Below are 12,250 nucleotides of genomic sequence, written 5' to 3'. Positions count from 1 at the left end.
CCACAGTTTGGCAGGCTGTAGGCATACTCGGAAACACAATGAACCACACACCCCTGGAGAATCCATCAACTACAGTGAGGACAGAGAGGTCAGTAACGCAATCTAAGGTGATGTGAGACCAAGGACTTTCTGGTACGGGAAGAAGCATGAGCTTTCCTGTGGGTAGGGTCTTAGGCATCTTGCTTTGACTGCAAATTGAACATGAAGAAACATACTTATAAATATCGCTTGTCATAGCCCTGAACCAGCGAAGAATGAGCCCACTTCAACAGATGGTCACAGCACAAGGTAGGTAATGTTTTCCCGACAGACATTCCATTGGGATGACTGTGTCTTGTATGGCTTGTTTATTCCATCATCTATTTTATATACACTTGTCTATTTAATCATCTATTGTAACTTGGACTTGTCGTATCGTTGTGAAAGTACAGCTCCTACCCCGATGTTAGCAGCATCAGCTTCCACGACAAATGGAATGGAAGGATCAGGATGTCGACGTATGCTAGTCGTGGTAAAAGCTTCTTTCAGTTTCCTGAATGCTTGATCAGCCTCCTGATTCCAAAGTAGCTTGGTCATTGCTCCTTTCAGGAGGGCTGTGAGAGGAGCTGCAATGCTGCTAAAATTCCATATGAAGCATCGGTAAAAGTTTGCAAATCCCAAGAATCTCTGGAGTTTTTTAACTATAATAGTAATGGGCCACTGGAAGATGGCATTGATCTTCTTATCATCCGTAGTGATTTCACCATGGCTGATCACGTATCCTAGAAAAGTTATAGTTGGAAGGTGGAACTCACATTTCTTTCCCTTTACAAACTCAATAAACTTTTACTCTTTACTACTCAATGCATAAAGCTGTCTGTGTTTGATGTGCTCTCATTTTCCCACCACATCCATTTAGCAGTACTTCTGAATAACCGAAATGGCTTAAAACAGCTGAGGGGATGTTTGAAACTGAGTGATAAGATGTTCAGCAATTTATATATGATAATACAAGGCAGTAAATTAAATTGGGCTGAACTGGACAATAGTACCTGGCATGAAAAGTATGTCGTAGAGAGAGTAACAAAAAACTCAACCTCTCACCTCGCGCTCTGAGATGTCTCCGTCACTGTCTGTAGTGTCCTCTAGGATACTGCTGCCCTCACTAAAGTGTGTCACCCTGACCGGGTCAAACATCTCTTGAACATAATAACTACACAATGGAAAATCAGCTTCAAGTGCTGCACTGAGCAAGAGTGCACTGTAAATGGCCAGATATAAATGGCAATGTCAGTAGTAAATTTATATATGCAGTCATGGAACAGGACCTAGCTGTAGAGCACAGCTTTAAGGTGCATATTATGATGTGCTCTTAGCAATCATCCTCCTGGCTGTGTCTTGCTCTTTTGGCCAAATGTTTCTCTTCCAAAGCAGACAGACCAGACTCGCTGCATATTACTCCGTGCACTATAAATAAACCACATGTATAATGCCTTGTAAACAATGGAAGAAGGGAAATTTGAATTGTGACTACTCTGTTAAAGGGGCGGATAAGGCACCCCACCCAAACCCCCCGAAAGCTGTTCTGTTATCCCTAATTGCTATGCAATAGTCCTGTGATTAACTCAAAGGCTGGAGAAGTTTCACCTTTCTCTACTTGAATCCTGAAGGCTGTTTGGTTCTGTAGCCCACAATCCATCCTGTGTAATTAAACATTCACATCATAACTCGACCCCGTGCAATAGGGCAAACTCACTCGGATGGGGGAAAGGATCACAGACTACCTGTACTGCTGCCGCAACTCTGCGGCCATTCCAACAACATCCACATACATTCCAGCAACATCCTATTATAGGACACAGTGGGCTTAAGTACACCCATTTAATAGCATGTTGGACCTTCTTTGGCCTCCAGAACTGCAGAAATTCTTTCTGGCATAGTTTCCACTATGTGCTGAAAATACTCTGCAGGAATCTTGGTCCAATCTTCATAGGATATTTTCTCTCAAATTACATGGAGGGACTGACATGTTCTAAACTGCCTGTTATACTCTTACAGCCGCTTTGAAATACAAAAAAAACATATTTATCTTCCACTCCACTCAAGGATGGCCACACTTGGAATTTCCCTTGGCACATTTAAAACATTGTGTGAGCCAGATAGCTTCTGATTTCAACCTTCCAATGCTCTGAGTATTAGTGTTCCATGCATATGAGTTGCTTCAACACGTCCATGCGTGTTGTAAAGAAACACAGTGTAAGCAGTATTAATGAAAGTGCATCTCTACCTCAACAGTGCATCTCTACACTTTCGAAATGCGCTGCAAATTTAGAAAACGCATACAACTTCAGGAACAAAGTATCAAACACAGATGAAGACGTTTCTATGGTTATCTCGGTTTTATAAATATTAGCCTATAGAGTTGGGCTTAGTACGTGAATAAAAGATGGAATTAAACATGCATAAATTACGGTGTCCTGGAAAACCCATCGTGCTGCAAATAAACAAAGCATATTCATCAAAGTGGTAACACACTTTAGAAATGCGGTGCAAATTTAGAAAACACATACAACTTCAGGAACAAATCCTGTCACAACATAACGGAAGTGCTGTTTCCGGAGGACACGGAAAGGGGTGGACTTCTATGAGATTAGCGTGAAGTCTATTGGAAGTAGTGACAACTGAGTAAAAAGGGTTGTTTTTTTCCAGTTACCACGGTGTTATCAAGGGTAGGTATGTGATACAGAATTGAAGACTGACCTATTCATGCTCTGCATTCTTGCATATTTATTTATACATAAGGCAGCCTTAAAAACATGGGATGGAAATCCCATTTAACACAATATGCACTGTTTTACAGTCAGAGTGAAATGAGTAACATTCTCCTTTTAATATATATATTTTAAATGTTAAAATTCTTAACTATGTCAGTTAAGCTGCCAAAAATGCCCCTTTTGAAATTTGTATTTCTAATGTCACAAGAACACTTTATTGACCTATCTCTGCCTATTCAGCCTATAGAGGTTTAGCACACCCACTTAAATTGCCTTTCTCAGGCATTTCAGCTCTGAGTACCTTTTGAATGAAGCACAATACAGGGCAGCCAATCATAAAGGAGCTCATTTATCTTACATCCGTCTTAAAGGTGCAGTAGCAACAGGTGCCTGTTGAATTCCAAGCGATATATATATAGAGAGGTTGGAAATTGGTTGTGCAAAAAAAAAAAAAAACCAGGCTGAAAACGAGTCGTTTCCGCTCTGTGAATTGGGAGAAAGGGACAGTGTGTGGAAGCCCAACCCCAGTCATATAGGTTTGCTTCTAACAGTACCATTACCATCACCCACTCTGGTGCACTAGTTTGAGTGTATTAGAACTAGTAGCAATGCTGAAGCATTACATGTATCTATAACAAATATTCTGACCATGATGAAGTGATAGGTTTGTTAAGGCAAACTGTGTATGCAATACATGTTGCTTAGGTCACTTGCTCTAATTGTACACAACTCTAAAGCTACACAACTGTACATTAGTTAAAGTCTACACAGTGTCAGTCATGTGAAGTACAACTGAAAGTTCCCCTGTTGTATTCTTCCAACAATCAAGTTCTGCGTAAGTTGGGGCAAAATAATATGAGCTTCACATCAAAGAACATTTTAAACAAATGGACTGTATGTACATCTTTTTTCTAATGTTACAATTGAAGTCTAAAGTTATATCTCTTATCAGTGGAGGATGCACTTGCTCAAACCTTTCCTTTAGATTCCTTTTGTACACACTACAGACTGTGACCTCGAGATGCTTGAATGAATGTTGAACATTCACACTTGTGCATGAGTGCAGACTGTTAGCTAATGCATCATGATGAGCCTATCCTTTTTGAGTTACTTATTGAGATCATTCTCATAGCGAGTTCATTACACCTTGTGTACTCGATGTAGTGCGGTGAGCAGTTTCAATCTTAGTTACAATCTTAGTTATCAAAGACTCACTCCACCGACCAAAGCCTCTTCTCTTAGACAACATGACAAAACCATTGCAGCTTGAGAGCAAAAATTGAGCCTTGTAAGAGGTGTTATGTTCCATAGGCAGATTGACATCTTAATGCGATACACATGAACTCAATTTTCTTTGCATACATGTACATTGCACTTGTAATGTTTCTGATATTGCTTCTCTCCTGAATAGCTCAGTCAGTAGAGCATCAGACTTTTAATCTGAGGTCCCTGTTCAAGTGAAAATATTGTTCTTTGCCACTAAAGTGCGCTTGAGAAGTTTCTTGAAATACCTCTAGATCAACCTAAGTCAAGGGACAGGACCCTGTTGCCTTGAGCCTTGTCGGTAGCCGACAAGCTCGCAAAATACACCAAGCCCGTTGTCATAGCAACCAGCACTTAGCTTGCTCGGACTAGCCTAGCTAAGATAGCCTTAATGGGCTAACAAAGACTCATTTCTACGCCAGGCGCACATACTACAAATGCATATTAGCTACATAACTGTTCCAATAAATGCGTGTATTACCATGCTATTCATTAATTTTCCTGTATGTGCACAACTGTAGACCGGGGGTTCTTTAACGTAATCCTCTTCGCAATTAGCTTAGCTAGCTAATAAAGCTAAGCTAGTTAGCCAGCCTAGCTAACTAACTGATATGTTTCAATGTGGAGACGCAGTAAGAGTGTCTCTAATAATTTGAGTTTGTTTTCAGTCGGTACGTACGCTCAAACGGTGTCATACAGTTATTGAATAAATCAGCAGAAGCTGTTATTAAAATAAATTTCTGCGTCTTTTCGAGGTCTTATCTTGACAGTGGTGAAGCTTAGCAGTGGTAACCTACATACGATTCGCATTAAATAAATTAAATACAAAAAAAAACACAAACATCTTTCTACGGTCAACTGAGAAGTCCATGTCTTTGTGAAATTTATTCTATGAGAATAATTTAATACTACTTGCTTTGGAAAAAGCAAACACTTCATGCCAAACTTAAGGTGTGCACGGCACAGTAATTGCTGTAGAAGACACATACATGTATTTTACACAGGCTGTTTATGTCTGTTCAGTACATATGGTTATATTACACCTTGGTTATGTGTAATATGGATATAAATGTTAAAATGTTCTATTACAGAACACGACACCTGTTGCGTTTTATATTGGTAAATCTCTGATATGACCACTGTAACATAAAGTTGCGGTTATAAATACGTGAAACATTTTTGATCGACTGAAATGTAGCTGTATGTACATGCAATATATTTGTGATTATGTAAATTAAACAGCTATTCTTATTCTTATGGCTAGCTAAATAAATTGCAATTTCGTCGTCTTCAAGGCATGGCATGGTGTTTATTCATTCTTCGGCATACAAAATGACGCCTTTTCACGTTGTGGAACTACAAATATGGCGGCCTTTTTTCTTTAGCGTTTTAATGACGTAAAAGCAGAGTCTCACCGTAAAGTCGGGCAGGAGGAGCTGGACTCATTTATTTCTTCGTATCTTTCCCCATCTAGCGGTCAATAACGGGTAGTCTTGAATTGATTTCTATCGCGTAATACTTTGGATATAAATGTTTAAATTTCCTGTTGCAGGACAGACAAAGTATAGTCAACCAGTTCTAACCTTTTGATAAAAACTTGAACTTCAAAGTAGGTGAATCTATTTCCTTAAACCAATCAGATCACAGTTCATTTACATAACATCAATGCTTTGAGTGCTTTAGATATGAGAACATCACAGTGATCTTTCTGCTCAAACATCAGTCAGTCTATAATTCTGTATTATGTGTTTTTATAGCTTCCAACTTTCATGAGTTCCTTGAATCTGTGGAGAAAAGTGCAGACCAATGTAGTTTCTTATTTGTGAACATTTATACATTCATTGTAATTTATTTATCATTTAAATGTTTTATTACTTTTAATTTATAGACATAAGGACACAGAAAACAGTTCATATACTGAATGAATTGTTACAAGGTAATATTTTCTAGATTGTGTTTACCATATGTTTTTATTTCTAAACGTTAATGCAGTGTGTTAATCTGTCACACCGAGGCAGAAGGGGTGAATCTGATATACCCCTCTTCCATTGTCAACTATTCAGAGTCCTCCAGTGGAGCTCATACAACTAAAGAAACACATACAGAGGTCACTGGAGGTTCTAAGTTACATCTAAAGTGGTCTAGTTGTGACGTTGCGAGGATAAGCAGGATGCGGGGACGAGGCACGATGAAACGCACTTTTATTTTTGCAAACATGCAAAACATACAACAAAGCTCAAATACTATGCACATCTCAAACACCAACACACGTACTATGACACACGAGACATATATACACCCAAGCCGATTACACATAACAGAGAACAGGTGAACGACACGAGAGGGTGTGGCAACACAGACGAACACACACACACCAAGATGTTTGAGGAGGGGGCGGGGCCACAACATGACACTAAGCCTGTACACACTGTTCCAACACTACCCTGTAGGGCACCATCTCCATGGAAGTATATTTTTAAAAGCATGTTTGATAACCATATTTATACTGGAACAATTTAATCAAATGAGTTGTGTTTTTTGTTCCTCTCTAAGACGGTTCGGATGCCGATATTGAGATTTGAGTCTGAGCAAGTTGAGAAACCCACTGTGAGGGTTTCTGGGTGCTCTGGAGGAGCACCCAGAAGTCGTACACCTGCACCAAGCCTGAGACCCCTCTGCCCCTGACACAATTGCCCAGGAATGCGGGCATGTACCTAGACTATGAGGATGGACAGCTGTCTTTCTATTACATACTAACATATCTACATATTTATCGGAAACCTCCGGGAGAAGAAGCTGTATCTCCTCTTTGCGCTGCTGGACAGACACACTTATGACACTGTACTCATCAAAAGCAGCACCAGAGATGCACTGAGTCATATCCCGCTACACACCTCTCAGGCCAGCTTGTTTGCACATTTTGTCATAAAACTTAAGCTGTCATTTGTTGCTGTTATATATAAAATTACCAAATTAAAAAATAAATAAATCAAAAAGTACTTGTGGCTAGAGAAGCACAGCCAATCACATAAACAAGATATAATGTCAGTAATGTTTGCGGCAGGTGTTTCAAATGTGCCCAGACTCATATTCAAAAATATCCATGTTTCAACAGTTTGAAGGTGGCCATGACACTAACAGTTTGGTGGAAATTCCACAAGATATCAAACTCCACACTCACACGAACTATTCATTCTCCCATTTGGAACAATCCAGGCTTTACCATGAACAAAAATATTAAACTTTACATCTTGGACAGAAAAAGGCATTACAAACCTTAAACATATTTATCCTAAGACTTGTTTCATGTCACGCCCACAACTAGCCACAAAATATGCTATAGAAAGCCCCCAGTTCCTACAATACCATCAGCTAAGATCACCTATGTGTTCAAAAATCAATTCCGATACCTACATCCATATCAGAATTTATAAACAAACATTCTTAATACAAAAAACCTATTATCTAAGATATACAAAATAATAGTGAAATCAAATCTCACAGTTACTCTCCCATTGAGACAATAGAAGGAACATTTATTACTAGCCCATGACGCTGCAGTTTGGATTAAAATGTGTAACAATAATTACCACATGACAGCAACACTGACCTACAATGCATTCAGTACAAAATAATACAGAGTACATTATACTACACATTGGATGTTTAAAATTGGTTTCACAAGCTCAGCAATCTGTACATACTTTACTCAAATCACAGTTGACGATTACATTCACGCCACGTGGCAGAGCACACCTATCAAGCAATTTTGGCAAGTCGTCATCAAGTTCGAGTTCAAGTTCAAGTGGTTTTATTGTCATTTCAGCTATATATACAAGTACACAACAAAAACGAGACAACGTTCCTCCAGGGCCATGGTGCAACATAAAAACAACAGTGCAACAGACAACATGCTACACAAGTGCAAACAGTCCAATATAGTGCATCACCAACATATCCCATGCTTTAAATAACCATATCCATCCAACACCCTCTTTATGTCTCCTAGGAGACATATCATCAACCAATATGACAGGATACTATGTATAACATTATTATATTGATATAATAAAAATATTCTTGCAAAAAAACAACAAACAAAAAACATATTCATGAACTGGAAAACAAAAAATAATATTAGTGTCACCCAATAGAAAAATCTATTGATAGAGTATATATATCAATAGAATAATTCTCAGAATTAATCAATAACAGAACCAATAATCTAGAGTGGACACCTTTGATAAAATCCATACAGAGCCAATCCATAAACGATAAATATCACACTCTAATACGTGTACATATACAATCCAACATACATGTACTCACACATAACCATATACATAGATACATACATACATACATACATACACACACACACACACACACACACACACACACACACACACACACACACACACACACACACACACACACACACATCATTCCTGTAATGGTGCAGATGGCGAATACTTAAAAATATTATATATACATTTTGCGTTTGTCTGTTCATCTGTCTGTCTTATTTTGAATAATAAAGCTCTAAAGGTCCACTGATGGGGGGTAATAAATTCATATATTTATTTCTCCAGATTTCTAACTCTGAGAGAAAAAAAACGTCCTTTTACAAATTGCACCTCGTTGTGGACCTCGGCTAGGTTTACATTCCAGGTGATTATTTTTAAGTTATAAATAAAAAGAAATAAAAAATAAAGTGTAACAGTTCCCGATGAGGCGGTATGGTGGAAGCGGGCCAAAAAAATCAAAATCTTCAATATGTCGCATGTAATTTACTCTAAATAAAAATATTTAGATATGATTTACATACGAGTTATATTTTTAGGCCTACTAAATGTATACTTTAAATACGTTTATTAATTAGCACAGATAATATATCTGCTCTTTATACTTGGATTTCTAACCTACATATTTAAAAATTTAACTGATGTATTTATTTCTGCAGATTTCTAACTCTGAGAGAAAAAGACGTCCTTTTACAAATTGCACCTCGTTGTGGAACTCTACTAGGTTTAATTCCAGGCGAGTATTTTTAAGAGGCTAGATTTGTGCTCACAAGCTGCGATGGTGGTTTTTTCATAGCTTCTAAAAGAAGAGGCTGTGGTCAGGGTGGAGTGAATCTTTGATAACCAAGATTGTTGTTGTTTTGGCCTTCGAATAGACAATGGCATTATCCAGTGTCAGGTCTTTCTCAGTAAACTGCAGAGAATGATATAGTGGGCAAGAAATGGTCAAGCACAGTTTAATTGGTTGTGTGTTTGTGAAAAACACTAGAGCTCTCTGATACATTTTTGGTTCAAGATTTAATAATCATGCAAATGATTGTGATTAATGCTTTGTCTGTTTAATTCAAATATTATACTATAAACCTAATATTTTAATAGGGTTGGCAACTTTCTAGATCCGATTACTACATGTGTTGTTCATGTAACTGTGCAAATAAACTGCAAACACAATTACTTTTAGAAGTATCATCCAGTTTGTTTTCACAATTGCCAAAATGTAATGAATCACAGCCAGTGTTCTAAAACAGAGCTGGAATGTATTCCTGGTTGATGTGCCCTGTTTCTGGTTATATAATATATAAAAAAAAAATAATAAAAAAAAAAAAAAAAAAATTGGTGGATGAATTTTCAATGAAAGTGCTTCACTCAGCAGCCATTAATGATTCTTATATCCAGTATGAATAAATTGAAATTCCTATCCTTGTATCAGGTGCAGCAATTATGTGTAACAATTGTGAAGCAAAAAAGCAAAAGCAAAATTGTAATATAACAATATAGGTAATATAGAACTTGATCTAATGATATTAATTAGGCTATGCAAATAAAACAACTACTTCGGTAGCACATCATTCATGCCTGTTGAATAGGCAGTTTTTTGCTTTGCAGATACTTGAAATCTTTTACTAATCTTTCCCCAAATCCAGTAGGAGCTGCCTTTTACATTAACATGCCAGGATACACACTCACTGGATGTTTAATCTTTCTAGTGGTTAAGCTATATTCTTATAGTCAAGAAAGATATTTTTTAATTATTAATCAGTTAAAAGGATTTCTTACTGTAGGCCTATTATAAACAACATGGAGGAAATTAAAATAAAAATACTTGAGTTAGACAGTGGACACAGGTTGCTAATAAATCAAGTAAATGAAACTGGATGGACTGCTTAATTATGTAACAACACAACATTTATGGCGACGAAGATGTTTCACACATATACATTCTTACGTGATGCTGACCTCGATATCCATATTTCACATTGATACTGTAACACTATAGATGAACCTAAACCTCACATTCTCGTCACATTGATAAGCTTTTTGAAAGTTTGATCATGATCAAAGATCATGATCTTTGTTTTCTAAGTGTGTTTCCAAATTGCCTTTGACTGCTGTATGCCTAATTGCGGCATTTAGCACCTCATTTCGTCTCTAATTTTTGACATGTACTCTTGACATAAGTCTTGCATAAGTGGAAAGTCAATCAGCCCCCGTTTAAAAATGGTAAGCTTTTACTGTCACGTTAATAACATCACACACACGCACACATAATGCTTCGACTGTCCTACACTTTAAATATCTTTTGCACATTATGGAGGGTGAGCATAGTTACCAGTTCCCTTCATGCAAAAGGGTTGTCTTAGGTTACTGTAAAGTCTAATGCACATTTGGAATTATTAAAAGTAGTTTATAATCAATACGAAATTTTACTGGGAGCTAAAGTAAAGTAGCTAAGATATGATTGATGTGATCAAATTTTCTAGCTCTATTAAGAACTATGGCTGCTGCATTTTGAACTCGCTAGGCACTTTAGGCACTTAATAGCACAGCTAGATAGTAAGGGATTACAGTAGTCCAATATTGAAGTAATAAATGCATGGACTACCTTTTCTGCATTATGTGTGGAGAGCATGCTCCTAATCTTTGAAATGTTTCTAAGGTGGAGAAAGGGGGTCCTAGAAACATTATTTATTTACGTGAGCTTCGAACGAGAGACTGGGATCCATAACTCCAAGATCTTTAACTGTTAGAGAAGATGTGATTGGGAGACCATTGAGGTTCATTGAGTAATTAGAGAGTGGAGACCTAGCTGACTCTGGGCTTAATAGAAACACCTCTGAATGTCTCTGAATGTTAGAAATTAATTAAAAATACTAATGTCAATGTATTTACAACGCATGTATTTAGGACGTAATTTTTTCAATCACAACAAAATATGTTGTTGTATTTTTTGCATTATGCTTACTACAGAATTAACAGTCAACTGTTCAGTGACTGCATGTAGAGTTGTAACACTGCTTATTACTAGAACTGTGGCTAGAATCAAAATCAACGCTAGTGTCGTTCCTAAATCCCCAATCAGCTAGTCGTAAAGTTAACATTCAAATAGAAAATAAAGATGCAGACTTCAGAATTAGTTAAAGAGAATAGCTGAGAGAATAGAATAAATTATCCATTACTACCCCTGTCTTTTATCATCCTTCCATCCCTCCATCCCATGCCATCTTCCTCTATTATTTGCTTTTCTATTTTGTTCTGGTATCTCCTTATCTCTTTTTAAAAAAGACATTGGCCAAAAGACTAACTAAAACACTGACATACTTAAGACCTTTAATATTTTTATAAAATATAACATTAAAAGGAGAATGTTACTTATTTCACCCTGACTGTCCACTTATATATCTGTTTTGAGTATGATTTTCCTTGTTCAAGTGAAAACAGTAACAAATGTAGCATGTCACAAATATATACATTACTATGTATGAAAAATGAAAGACATCAACATGAAACACCGGAGCTGATTTCAGTTAAGCACCTAGTTATGGAAACTATAAAGACTAACATTGTCATAAAAATGTTGTGAAAGTTAATGCTTAGAAGATTACAAGTGGCTAAGACATACGTTGTTATAGGCTGTGCTTACTGATGTACACCAGGTGGACATAGTGTCAAAGCAGAGGGTCTGATGGAGCAGGTGGAACATCAACATTTAAAACAAAAATGAACTGCTTGTACTTAGTGAACTAAATAAAGCATAAGCGTCCTATGCATGGCATACAGATCCATATAAGCTTTGATAAAATCCATCCTCATGTAAAAGATGTATTGTCCCAATCATAGTAAGTGAAAACTATGACATAAAAAACTTTCCTTACCTAATACAAGCAGGCAATTATCTTTTAATTTGACCTACCCCAGTAAATCACGGTACCT

The sequence above is a fragment of the Electrophorus electricus genome, unplaced genomic scaffold, assembly GCF_041902795.1.
Source record: "Electrophorus electricus isolate QZ-2024a unplaced genomic scaffold, ASM4190279v1 Scaffold42, whole genome shotgun sequence".
NCBI lineage: Eukaryota > Metazoa > Chordata > Actinopteri > Gymnotiformes > Gymnotidae > Electrophorus > Electrophorus electricus.
This window is presented reverse-complemented; position numbering follows the sequence as displayed.